The sequence below is a fragment of the Haemorhous mexicanus genome, chromosome 17 (assembly GCF_027477595.1).
Source record: "Haemorhous mexicanus isolate bHaeMex1 chromosome 17, bHaeMex1.pri, whole genome shotgun sequence".
Lineage (NCBI taxonomy): Eukaryota > Metazoa > Chordata > Aves > Passeriformes > Fringillidae > Haemorhous > Haemorhous mexicanus.
In genome coordinates this window covers 11,707,965-11,721,452 of record NC_082357.1, presented here as the reverse complement: position 1 = coordinate 11,721,452, position 13,488 = coordinate 11,707,965, and the positions used below count along the sequence as shown (strand labels likewise).

General features: G+C 55.8%; 1 protein-coding gene across 1 annotated transcript in view; it reads right to left on the bottom strand.

Moving 5' to 3' along the window:
- ELFN1 (extracellular leucine rich repeat and fibronectin type III domain containing 1) overlaps positions 1-13,277 on the bottom strand; it is a 103,183-nt gene extending 89,906 nt beyond the window's left edge. The window contains exon 1 of the mRNA XM_059861933.1: positions 13,195-13,277. The gene's annotated coding sequence lies outside the window, so the exon portion shown is untranslated. The remainder of the gene's footprint in view (positions 1-13,194) is intronic.
- Positions 13,278-13,488: the final 211 nt, after the last annotated feature.

Below are 13,488 nucleotides of genomic sequence, written 5' to 3'. Positions count from 1 at the left end.
CCTTGTCTTCAGATAGACCCAACCTGTTAAGACAATGATAACTTCCACCAACAAAAGAATAAAATAAGAATTCCCTTTTTAAGTAAAAACCTCTAACCGACATCACTACTTCCCCCACATGCACATGGGCCTGAGCAGGGCTGGTGCTTCCTGCTGCTTCTGCTGCCACCCCCACTCATTCATCACACATGCACATGTAGTACAAACTCATTCAGGGCTCTTCTGCAGATGAAATATTTAAATGGTTTATACTTTGCTATCCTTTTTAAATAAGATGGAATCGCCATAAACAGACTTGGGCTGACTTGCTCTGTCTCTCCACCACCTTTTTTTCCTGTCATATTCTCCCTGCAGTTTCATCAGGCTGCATCCAGATTGATTCAGGAGCTTCCTGGGCACAATCCATGCTGGTAAATGGACGGAGACCCCGTGGGTGTTGCAGATGTTGCAGTGGGGTGAGGAAGCAGCTTGTACTCTCTAGAGCAAGCACATGGGCCATGGTGTGACTGAGGGGATGTCACACATGAAGAGATGCAGAGCCTGGGCTTTCCAGTCTGGGTTTGACCAGCTGGGATGAACACAACCTGCCTTGCCATCTGCCCCAGCCTGTTTGTGCTACCCTTGTCAGGAGCTGCTGCTCCCACCCCAAGGCAGCAGCCACACTTTGGCTGCTGCTGACACCAGCAGGAGCAAAACCCTGGGCAAGCTGGCAGACAAGACATGGCCAGCATGCAATGTTGCTGCTGATGTGCTGACCTACCACCCAAAACCTTCAAGAGCATCAGGTCTGGAGGAATTTCCCAGCTTGTGTGGTCCAAGGAAGATGTAACCACAACACAGAGGCTTTCTCCCCACTGCCATGCCCAGCTCCCAAGTGTTCCAGGAGGCTGCACACACACACAGAGGCTTCAGCAGCAACCCTGATGGACAATGACAGAGCCAAGCAACCAGCCATTCTGCCCAAATTCACCCCCATGTTCTCACAGGGGGGATTCAGTGAATTCAGTTCTCATATGGATTCCCCTCCGTGTGCTCCTTGGAGGCCAGGGCACCCAGAGCTCCTGCCCCTGGTGCAAGGGGACAGGGGACACACCCATGGGCAGGGAGGGAAGATCTCTCCCTTCCCTGCAGAAGCCTGGAGATGGAGAAGGCTTACAGCTGTGTCCACATCCATATGCATTAGAGAACAGGCCCTGATCCAGCACACGCTTACGTCAATCTGCCGTCACCAAGATTTAGGAGAACATTTAAAATTAAACAAAAATTTCCTTGCACTGCAAAACTAAGGACAAAGAAAGCAAGGAAGTCTTGTGGGTAGTGCAGAAGCAGGTGCTGGAGGACCTGATCCCAGCAAGGCTCTGGTACTGACACCCCAGATAACCCTGGGCACGTCACTTCACTTCCAGGTTCAGGCCCTGAATGCAGCTGCCAGCTCTCTGGATATCATTCTGGTGACAGGTAAGGGGCTCTCAGATGGTCACAGACAACCTGACCAGCTCAGGAGGTCATTTCCCTTCTGGTCCCCATGCCTGGCTCTCTACAAGCTCTGTGCAGGACAGGTTGCCTGGAACTCAGCACCTCCCAGGACCCCACAAGCCCTGGCTCCAAGGAGCTGCTTGCAACCTAAACCACAGAAGTAAGTCAGCATCTGCAACAACACTTCAGATTTCACCTGCTGAAAATAAAGACAACAGCTTTTCAAAATAAATAGGGAGAAAAAGCAAGATCAATACGTGACACACACTTAATTCCCAAGCCAGCCTCATTAAAACAAAGTGTGTTATTCTGTTTACCCCCACAAATAAGAATTCCAGTGTAAAAGAGAGTGTGCTGTCCTAACGGCTATGCAAGCTGATGCTGTTTTTTTTAAGACAAGGACTGGAATGGACAAAAATTCTTTCTTGACAGAGGGGGGGGGGGGAAGCCATGCAGAAAGTTTGGGGCTTTTTCTTAAAGCCAGTGTGAGACAAACTTCTCTGAACTTGGATGTGCCACGATGTTCACTTTGCTTGTAAGCATTATGGCTGGACTTTGTCTTTTAAGCTGTTTTCCAACCTAAATGAACATATTGTTTCTAATGAATCTTTAAGAATCTCATCCCACAGACTTATTTCTCCTTTTTTCTTTGTACATGAAGCAGTTACACAAACTCCACAGCTCCATGTCTGTTCCTTTGTGAACTGGAACAGAGGTTGAAACGTGCTGATTTACTGAAGTTTTCCCCTTGCTCAGCTGTGGTAGATGTTCTCCAGAAGCAGCTGCATTATTCCTGAGCCCAGGCTTCAGCATTTCCATGGGCAATGTAAGAAAGGAGGCAGGACAGGTGAGCAGCACCAGAGGGGCCCAGCAAGGTGGGAATCCCCATCCCCCCTATGTGCTACCCCTCATTTCCAGCCCCACCTGCCTGCTCAGCAGAGCTGGGCAGAGGCAGAGCTGCACTCCATTCCCCCCTCATTGTTCTGCTCTGCTGCACAGCTGACAAAGCACAGCCTGGACCGGGTCCCTACAGCCCCTACGGACAGAGGCTCAAACCCAGGCACCAGAGAATTTCAATGGTGCCAGAAAACACAAGAGACTGGCTTGAACGCCCAGATTTTAAGCACAAAGAGATTTCCAGCAGCTCTCCATCCCCCCAGGGCTGCACACCAGACTTTGCAATTCATTGTTCAGCACCACCTTCCCCAGGAGAACACTGGAAGTGACATTGCTGCAGTGCCTCCCTCACCCCCAGGAGTCAATCCACCAGCAGTCCCATCCCTCATCCCACTGCTCCTGATGGAAGCTGTGTCTGGCACACTCCTGATGTCTGCTCACATCAGCCTTCGTACCTGCTTCACCCTGAGCAGGTGAGACCACCACGAGGGTTACAGGGTTTGCTTTCCAGCCCCATCCTTTGGCAGGAGTAAAGCAGAAACAGGTACTTTGACACTGCAAATCAGATGTTTCATATATTTTTTTAATCATTGCCTTTTTCGCATTACTTTAACAAATCTACCCTTCTTTTGGGGGGGGCAGTGAGAGCTCAGAAGGGTGAGTGGGAAGTGCCCCTACAGTGCTGCTCCACACACCCCAGCTTTTACTCCAGGCCAGGCACAAATTTTTCAGCACACTGATGAAAAGAAACTACTTCAACTTCTCAAGTGTCCCAGGCTTTTTCCTGGTAACCAGACTGACCAACTGTTTATCCTGGAGAAGAAAGGGTTAATTAATAATGTCACAAGATGAGCCCCTGGGCCACACAACTACCATCTCCTGCTCGGTGAACCACCAGCATTAAAGGAACCTGCACTGAGCTGAAGTTAAGACATTTATCCTTTGACAATTCTCCATTGCAACAACTTTATTTTGATGATACGGGATGATTAATGTTTACAGCCACTGTCATTTCCTTTGATAGATTTTTGGGGCTGTGGAGTGACATTTGCTCAATGCTCCATTCCTGAAAAGCTGCACTCATTGTAGCATGGAGGAGAGGGATGCTCCATGCATCAGCCATCAGTAACCTGCCTCTGCCAGCTGCAGGTGGCCAGGAGAGATACTGTGAGGAATTGGGGGGTGCTTACAGAGAGCTTTGAGTGCTAAAGGCTCTGGAGCAAGAGGAGAGTGTGTTAAACAGCCAATGCTGTAAGAAATTGTGAGTTTGTCTTTCTCAATAGAAAGAAAGCAGACTGTTGGTTGCAAACACGACAGCCAAGAGCTTCAGCAGACTTTGCTGTTTTGCTACAAACACACTGGAAGAGCAGATCCTGAGAGAGACTGTCCGGGGCTGAGTGGCAGTCACAGCAAGCTCTCACAACTGCTCTTGAAGGCAAAACACATCCAAAAACTCAGACTGATCAATCAGTAAAACAAGACAGACAAATGTCTCAACTGTAGCCTTCACTAATGGCAAAAAAACCTAACCCAGCTTGGAAACCTTAATCTTAACCTGTGCACCTCTGAGCTCCCCCCACCTGTAACATGAGAACAAGAATCATTTCCCTCACCCGGCTGCTGCAAGGTTCTCCTAATCAATCAGCTCATTAATTCATGCAAAGCATGAGACAGGCAGCAGATGGATGGCTTTACACAATAGTGTTTTCTACAGTGAAATATTTCTACTTAATTCTCCACCAGCAGCTGCCTGCCCACTCTCATCACACCAGCACAGAGTGGCCCAGGCTCACACAGGGACACCCGTGAGTCCAGAGCAGCAGTCTCCTCTGGATCCAAACAGCACCCAGTGCCACATGGAATTCCCTGGCTGGAGACACCCTTTCCACAAGGCTTCTTAACAGACTTGATTTTGCTCATATTTAAAAGCTGTCTCAGGAGTGTAATGATTTTAAATTCACTCCGCACCGCAGTCAATCAATGGAGCGGCGGCTGCCGGTGCCTGGCGAGCAGGCGGTGATGAATGGGGCTTTGGAGGCTGCTCCGCTCGCCTCCGAGCCAGAGCAGAGCGTGGGCAGAGGGTGGGGAACAGAAGCAAAGCCAGGAACAAAAATTAAAAGGAAGAAATGGGGCAGGGGGGTAGAAAAGCCCAAAGTGCTCGCTGCGAAGTCGGCACAAGTGTTGGTCTGGAAGGCGTCGCTTGGAGGGAGCAGTCTTGGCTTGCCTTGGTCTCCCTGATCAGTTACCATCCCACAACTTGAATAAACCAGGTAACACATTTGTTTCAAGGAAGTGCTAGCCCCAAGCCTGGCTTGTGGCGAGGACCAGAGCCCTGGCACCAGCACCCACCTGCACGTGTGCCGCTGACCCGGCTCTGCCTTCCAGGAGAGGGAAGAACACGCGTTTGTTCTTCACGAAGAACAAACGCCCGAGAGCAGCTCTTGGGAGCACATCTTCCCTGCAGACAGAGCAGTGAAGGGCACAGCAGCAAAGGTGCTGTCCCTCAACCTTTCCCATGCAGAAGCAGGCAGACAAGCCCCACAGAGTGGCACACAGCTCCCCGTGCCCCCATCCCTGCTCAGTGCCAGGTGCTGGGAGGAGCAGCCCTGTGTGTCACACTCACCCCAGAGGGATAGGGAACACCCATCCTTGCAAGTACCATGAGTTTCCAGAGAGGGGGAAAAAAAAAAAAATCAAATAATCCCATTTGGGGGAGCCCAAAGGGCCTAATCCTGCCCCAGCATGCTGCAGATCGCCCTGCTCTACGGAGAACAGATGCTGCTCAGCATTCAAAAGGAGCTGCTTCAGATCTGGGCTCTTTTTCTCCTTCTTCCTCCTATTACGGGGTCAGGTCAGTGCTGTGCAGCCTGTCAGTGTAAAAAAAAAAAAAAAATTTAAAAAATCATAATAGAGAAAACTGGTATTGCCAAAAAAGCTGTAGCTTGTGGCACGAGCATCACAGCTGAGTGTTACGAGTCTCACAAACCAGAGAGGGGAAGGAGTCGAAAATGAAACTCACCACACCAGCAAAATAAAAATATGATGCAGTAAATTAATGATGTTGCTCCAATTTGAGAAAACACTAATTAAGAATGGGTAATTGAATTAATGCATTATTTAGAAACCCCAGCAAATCCTGAGTGAGAATATAAATACATTATAGGGTTCCTTTGACATTAAGTCTCTCTCATACCTCACTACCCACAATTTATTTTAGTGTCACTAGAATCTCCAGATTTATTTATGTCCTTGCCATTGACCACTGCTTTACATTTATCCCCACATATCAATATCCTCTCTCCTCAATTCCACACACTCAAGTGCTCCATATGGGGTGGTGATCACCATTTGATAAGTCATAAGTAAGTGCAATTAATTAGCTCAGCTCATCAACCACTTCCCCTCCCAATGCCCTGCAGCCACAGATCTGGGTCTAATTTGTTTAGAGCCTGGAAAAACATCAAATACCTCATTAGAAAATAAATCCGTCTCCTAGAAATACATTTTTTTTACAGCTTCAAGTGTCAGTTTGCTCCATGCTACACTGGGAAAGGCCCTGCACATGCAGGATCTAAACCCTGCCCAGAATAGGTCAAGAAACCAATACCATCACATCGCGAAAACAGAAGAAAACAGTATCTCAGGGAAAAGGGGGGAGGAAAGTCAGCCCCTCAAAGGTATCACAGCACCAGTGAAATGTCCTGAGATCATGCATTTGCAGCTGGGATGATTTAGGAGTGCTTTGGGTATTTAGCAAGAGGCTTTAGAAACATTATTATTCCCTCATTTTGAGCCCTTCAGAGCAAGGGTTAGAGTTCTTATTACCATTTCTAGGAAGAGATTAAATTCACCAAAAAGAAAGAAAGAAATCCAGTTAAATTGTTTAAAACTGCTTAAGACTCTTTTAAGGAAAGGAGCAAGAGAAAATAATGCAGGCAAATTGAAGTTCACATACATACATATAGCTCTGGGAAAGGGAAAAGAGAAGCAGCACTAAAGTGCCTCCTGTTAGGTATGAGCATACACTGAAGCAAAATATGTATGCTGTTTATAAAACATATTGGAAGACTTTTCCCTAAAAGATGCCACAGAGAGTATAAAATTTTATGATCTCTGCCTGTCCATTTTACAAAGATATACACAAACAAGTAGCCAAATCTGCCTGCAGTTTAACTCCATTAAATCCAATGAATGAGTTTGGCCCACGAAAACTCTGCACTTACTGTAATAAAGTTAAAAGCTGATAGCAGCTGATACAGTAAAACACATACATTTCCATACACTTATTCCTGCAGGTTTAAAAATACAAATGAGTTCAGAGATTGCCCTTGTCCAGCTCATAAAGAAATGCTGGAATAGGAAAGAAAAAAACCGCCAGATCTTGGAGATTTTCCCACTGACTCCCTCTAAGCACAAAGGAGAGAGGGGTAGGGGAAGCCAGCAGAGTTGTGGTCATTTGGCATTTCTAGGAGCCCTGAACACATATGATGTGTGTGTTAGAACAAACCCCTGATGGTTTGGTCCCCAAGAGGGGCAGGACCGCACCCAGCAGGAGCAGAGGTCACACTTCTCCCTCATCAGTCCCCAGAGAGGACAAGGAGCTCCCAGGGCACAAACGTGGGATGCTCTGCTCCCTGAAGGAGCTGACCACATTTCCATCACCTGAGGGCTTTCCTCATGAGCACTGGTTCCACGGTCACTGGGCCATCTTTAACTGTGCCTTGAACCTCACATTGCACGGGGGACCGGACCAGGTAGTGCAGAGGCCAAGGCCAAACAACAGATTTAAGCTTGCCCTGATTGATAGGCATTTGGGGTTTGTTTATTGAGGTGGTTTTTTAAACACCCAGCTTTCTCACAGGCTCCTGCCATAACCACACCAACTCCCATCTCCACCTCCCCAGCTTCCTTACCCAGGCTTCTAAACCCCCTGCACCCCCAGTGCCACCTCCCCCAGACCCTCCTGTCCCAGCTCCTCATGGTGCTGGAGGCTCCAGGTCCCCCTCACCTGGAGCTAACTCTCAGAACTCCTTTCTTTGATATTTATTATTATTTGCTCCTCTTACAGAGATGTCTCAGGGACTGAGATAACCCTCGTGATGGGTACACACACTCCCCACTCCAGCAGCCAAATAACACCACACAAAACATTTCATGCTCTTTGTCCTCTTTTTCCCCACCAAGCTCCTGGCACCGCTCTGCACTCAGGGTCTCCAGTCCCTTCACCCCAAGGTTCTCACAGATCTACTGCTTTCACAGCCCTGCCTCTCTCTCACCCACAGTTTGGGCAGTGTTTGATTCCATAGCTGTCCCACCCAGCTCCACACAGCTCCTCTCCTCCTCATCAGCCTCCTCTGGGCCCAGTTTACTGCTGGCCTTCAGATTTCCATCTCCCCACAGCAGATACTCCACCCCAAGGCTGTCCTGATATCGGGCTCCAACTCCAACCCTCCCCAAGCCCTGGGTTTGCAACACCAAGAAAATCCAGCAGCTGCACAAAATCATGCCAAACACTGCTCAGGGCTGTGCTCCCTGCTCATCCTCCCTTCACAGCCTCCACAGCAGCTTCCCATCTCCTCAGCCCTGCACTCACAGCCTTGTTGGTGACTCCACAGCTACCTCCCCACTGCCCAGGACAGCACAGCTTACCTGCAGCAAGCCCCCAGCCCCACATCCTCTCCTCCTCAGGCTCCTCACTGCCCAGAACAGCTCCTTTACAAGCCCCTCTGCTCCACCAGACTTCCCAGTGCCCTTTGCTGAAAAACCACAAAACCCCAGGCTTTTGGTTCACCTAGAGCTAACACCAATTCACAGCAAGTTCTGGCAGCTGGGATGCTGCAGGTGATGCTGTGCTACTGGGGCTTTTCTCAGCATGAAATCCTGGTCCTGGAGCAGCCAGCAGGGAAGAGCACCCTGACCAGCACAGCTGGGATGCTCCTGGGTGCTGCTTTCTGTGTCCCTCTAGAAGGCAGGGCTTCACTGACACAACCCACTCGCTAATCCCCAGCACATACATGGAGAATAAGTATTGGAAAAAACTGCCCAAGGATGGGGCTGAGACTTGACAAACAGATGGGACAGCTCTAGGCTCCCCTGGGCACAGACCTCGTGTCCTGTCCCCATCACAGTTCCACCAACCTCAGCGTTACACCCAGAGCTGAACTCCTAAACCTCAGAAGCACTGACCACATCCTTCTGTTTGCATGCATCGTGCACTCCTCTGTTTAGCATAGACAGGAGAACTGGAATGCACAATCCACAGCTCACAGTAACAAACCTCGCACCTAGAACAAGCCAAAAGCCTGACCTTTCACAGTTAAGCACCCTGGTGAGAGGTTAGATCCTGTGTTTTCTGATCATCAAACAGGGAAGCATTAGCCAGACAGGGAGAACAAGCTCTCATCTAGACCTGATTTCTCTCCCCTCCAGGGGATCCTGTAGGATATTTCAGTTCTCTCTCGCTCACTGTATGATTCTTCCCTCCCCCAGTAGCTTGAAATCAGCCAAATTCACAATCTAATCTGGCCAGGAGTCAAAGGGGAGAAAAATCAAGTCCTAATGCAGTGACTTTGAATGGGGAACTGAAGCCAATCAGAAAGGCATTATTGATCCCTGCTCGGAGCACCTCGGTCAGGGAGGGGGAAGCTGCGGGCAGCCGCAGAGCTGCCCACCGCAGCCAGCCAGGGCTGCCCTGCCAGGCCTGCAGCGTTCCCGGCACAGTTCCCAGCGCCTGCCCGGGCTGGGAGCCGGCACGACGAGAGCACCCACCGGCCCCGAGCCGCCAGCGGCGAGCACCAGCCCCTGGCGAGCACCAGCCCCTGGCGAGCACCAGCCCCTGGCGAGCACCAGCCCACGTGTGTGCGGGAGCGTGACCCGTGTGCTGCCCGCAGCGCTGTGTTTGTGTGCAAACACTTCCAGTGTGCATCGCCCTGGCGTGGGCCCGTCTGCGGGAGCCCGGCTGCTCCACGGGACGGGCGGTGCGCTCCCAGGGCTGTGCGCATTCCAGGGCGTTAGTGCGGGGCAGCTCTGCGGGAGAGCCAAGGGCAGGGCAGGGCAGGGCAGGGCAGGGTGTCTGTGTGTGTAGGACTACCTGTGCCGCACACTCCCCGCAGCAAGCAGGGACAGGCAGCGGGCGGCTCAGCGCGGGCAGCGGGGCAGGGGCTATCGAGGATGGCGAGCAGCTGGACAAGGCTGAACTCGGCTCTGGGCATCCCTGGGTGCGATCCCGATGATCCGGCCCGCGTCAGCGCTGGCTACGGGCTCCTCTGCCTTATGTAACCACGGCAGGGACGGAGCGCCGAAGGGGGATGGAGACCGGGGGAAGAGGAGCTCCCCACTGAGCCCCGAAAGCGAAGGGGCCGCGGCAGGAGCTGGATATCCCCGGCAACGTAACTCTAGGCGCCCGGCCGAGTGGCGTTACCGCCGGGCAGGCTGGCCCGGCTCGGGGGTGCCCCGGTGCGGAGCAGGTCCAGCTGCCGGGGCCGGTCCCCTGCCCGGAACCTTCCAAAGCCGGCGGGCTCCGGGCGGCAGTACCGGGGAAGGAAAGGAGTCCTCGGAAGTTTAGGGACTGCACATTTTGCAATGAGTCAGGAGGAAAACATGCTTCCTAAAAAAAAAAATAATACCCAAACCCATGCAGGGTCCCGGTAGCTCCTGTCCCCCTTTGGCTGTGCCCCCCAACCTGCCATCCCGGGCACCGCGGGGCCATGCTGCACCGGCACTCCCTTACCTGCCGGCGTCACGTCTGCTGCTGCCTGCCCTGCTCCGGCTCTTCCTCCTCCTCTCCTTCCTCCTCCTCTCTCCCTCTCCCTGCTGCTTGGGGCTCTTTATGGAGATTCATTCATTCATGCCTTCCCATCGGTCCCTCAGCCTTTCCCTGCCTCCCGGAGGCAGACCGTGTGACGCCTCGCCCCTTTCCAGCCACTTTCTGCTGTCACAGAGCGGCGCTGCCCCAGCCCGGAGCGGCGGCCGGGCTGGGACACGCGTGGGCAGCACCGGGCCCGGGGAGCGTCCCCCAGCGCGGGGTGAGGGGCGTGGGCGGGCGTGGGCACGGCACCGACCCGCCCTGGTCGGTACAGACTGTCTCTGGCACCCGTAACAGGGGCGTCTGGTCGGCCTCAGAGCTTTCCGCCCTGCCCTCCTCTTTCCCCATCCCCACGCCAAGCCGCTGCCCATCGCCGCTGGCTCCCACCGAGCAGCGGCTCTGCGGAGAGAGCCCGCACCCCCGGCCACTCCCCGGGCAACCCTCGCCCTTTCTTTCCCTCTCTGCTCGCTCCTCTATCCTTTTCCAGCTCGTCTTTCCCCCCTCTCCCGCTGTCTCCGCACCCGCGGCAGGACCGCATCCCGCTCCCCGAGCGCTGCCCCAACCCCGCCGCTGACAGGAGCGCTGCCTCCAGCCCGGAGCGGGGCGGCGGAGCCCGGCGTGCGAGGCCAGGGCTCACCGGCCACCGGCCAGCCCCGTGTGCTTCCCACCCCACCCTGCGGAGGCCGCCCCGACCCCGGGGGCCGCTTGCTCCTCCAGGTCATCGGCAAACTTCATCCCTGCTCCAGCCTGGTCCCCCCACTGCCCAGCGCTGCACTTTGGGGAGCTGGGGACACGCTCCAGGACCCTACCGACAGCACCCGGCTGCCCACTGCCCCCGCTGCCATGGCAAACCCGGAGGGTCTGGAGGAGTGTGAGCCCTGCTTGGTGTCAGGCAGCACGGCGGGAGGTGCTGACGGGGGATTTTAGGTGCTAAATTCGAGCGGATTGCCTCGTCTCTGCGAAAGCAGAGGGTTATTCTTTCCAGGCAGGCAGGGCGGAAAAAACATGCTTTTTAATGACATCGTCGGAAATGTGAAGAGCAGCTCCCGGGTTTTGGCGCTGCCACAGCACTCGGAGCGATAAAGGCTTAACTTGGGGTGAAACCCCTTAAAAACCTTCCCAGGAGCGCCCCGCCCGCTCCCGTTGAGCCGCGCCGTTCCTGCCGCCGGTGCCACCCCCTTTGCATCGGTGCCATCAATTTCCATTAACGATCGCTTTATTCACCGCTGCAAACTTCTAAATATTTAATCCAGCGCGAACCGGCGGCGGAACGCGCGAAGCTGACGGGAGGAGGCGAGTCCCCGGCCGGGGAGGCGGGAGCGGCGGCTCTGCCCCGGGGGAGCCTGGTGATGCCAGTCCCCCCCGTCCCCTCCCTCCGCGGGGCTTTCCCGGGGCTGCAAATCACAGCCTGGACGTGGGCAACACCGCAGGTCCCCCGGGCTGCCCGAGCCGGAAAGGCAGGGATGAGCGGAGGTGCGGAGGATTCTGTCCAGGGAGAGCTGGAGGAGGAAAGGGCTGCGGGGGGAGCACCCCGGCATCTCCCCAGTACCGGGCGCGGCTGCCCGGCAGGTCCCGCCGCGCACGGGACGAGTAGCCACGCTCCACATGGAGCGGGACGAGGACTGGGGACCGCCGGGGATTTGGGCTGGTTGGAGGGATCCTGCCCAGGGAGCGGAGGCTGCCCGCATCTCCCTGGCATCCCCGGGTTCCACGCACCGCCCCGCCGCCGCCCCGAGGACCCCCAGACCCGGCCGAGCCTCATTTAAAACGTAACCAAAAAAATTTGGCAACTCCGCTGCGCCGACGGGCGAGTACCCCGGTCCGACGGGCGAGTTTGCCGGTGCTTCGTGCTCTGCTTATATTCAGGAACCGAGACGGAACTTTACGGCAACATCTGTCATTATAATTAAAACTGCAACACACCCTCCGGGAAGGAACGCGTTCCCGCGTCGTCGTGTGTCCGTACCACCCCCCCATACACACACACCTCCACCGCCACCCTTTTCTAAAAAAAAAAAAAGAAAAAACAACCAACCAAGCGAAAGTGGCTCAAACTCTCAGGCGGACACCTGCCCCCCGCCTCCCCCGAGCCATCAGCGACGGCAGTCGCACCCGGCGAGGTCCCGGGGACCGTCCCCCTCTCCGGAGCACGGACACCCCCCTCCTCGCCCTCCTCCACTAATTTTCTTTAATTAAAGCTCTATGTGCGGCGCGTTTGGCGAGGACAGAAATAGCCGCTGAAGGAGCGCGTGTGGGGGGAGGCAGGTCCCAACTGCCGGCGTGGGAATGCAGAAGGGATTGGGGGGGCGGGGGGAGCAGAGCCGGAGAGCGGCTTTGCCACAGCTCCCACCCCAAGGTTCGCAGCCTCCAGGGTTATTTGGGGTGAGGGCGACGGTCTCCCCTGTCCGAGCGCTCCGTGCGGCGCTGTGGCGACCCGGGCGGAAGACCCCTGCCCCCGAGACCATGCTACTGCCCGCAGCACCGGCTCTTCCCCCGGAGCACCGGGGCTTCCCGCAGGCAACAGTTGCAGGGGCTGCCCCGGGGGATGCTCCGGCTCGGGCGCACCCGCTGGCGGAGGGAGACCTCGAAGTGGGGATCCCCCATGGGCGGGGGCGGGAACACGGGCCGAGAGGCCGGCGGGGTTCCGGGTTCCGTGGCCCCGGCCCGGCCGTGGGGAGCTGCTCCGCTCCCGATCTCCTGCTCGCCCCGGGGATAAGCACAGCGGGAGCAGCCCCGGCCGAGCCGGGGGACTCCCCGCCCGCGGAGGGGAGGGCGCCCCGCTCCCCCCGCCGCCGGCCCCGCGCTCCCCTCCCGCCGGAGCCCCAGCCTAGGCTGCAGCCGCTAAAAGTTTGGCGACACGGAACGGCCACCGGGGGCTGCGCGGGGCTCGCGGGGCGCCGCGGCGGGGCGACACCGGGCGCGGGGCCGGAGCGGAGCGGAACGGGGGGCTCCGCTCGGGGTCGGGGGCGGCGCGGGGGGCCCGGGCGGGCTGCGGCGGGGGATGCGGGCGCGTTTACCTGCTCCGGAGGCGGCTCCCGGCGCTCGGCGGCGCGCCCAGCCCCGAAGCGCGGTGATGGGCGGCGGACGCACCGCGGCTGCGGCTCCCCGCGCCCTTCCAAGCGGGCGGGCCGGGGGCAGGAGGCGGGCAGGGAAACGCAGCCGGAGCCGAGCAAATCCCAGCGCTGGAGCCCGGCCTCCGAGAAGAGAAGGGCTGCAGCTCCTCACTGCGTCAGGCGAAGAGCCCTACCCGTGCAGGCGGCGCCGGGCAGCGCTGCCAGGCCCGGGGGGCTCCACTGGCACCGCTCGGCATG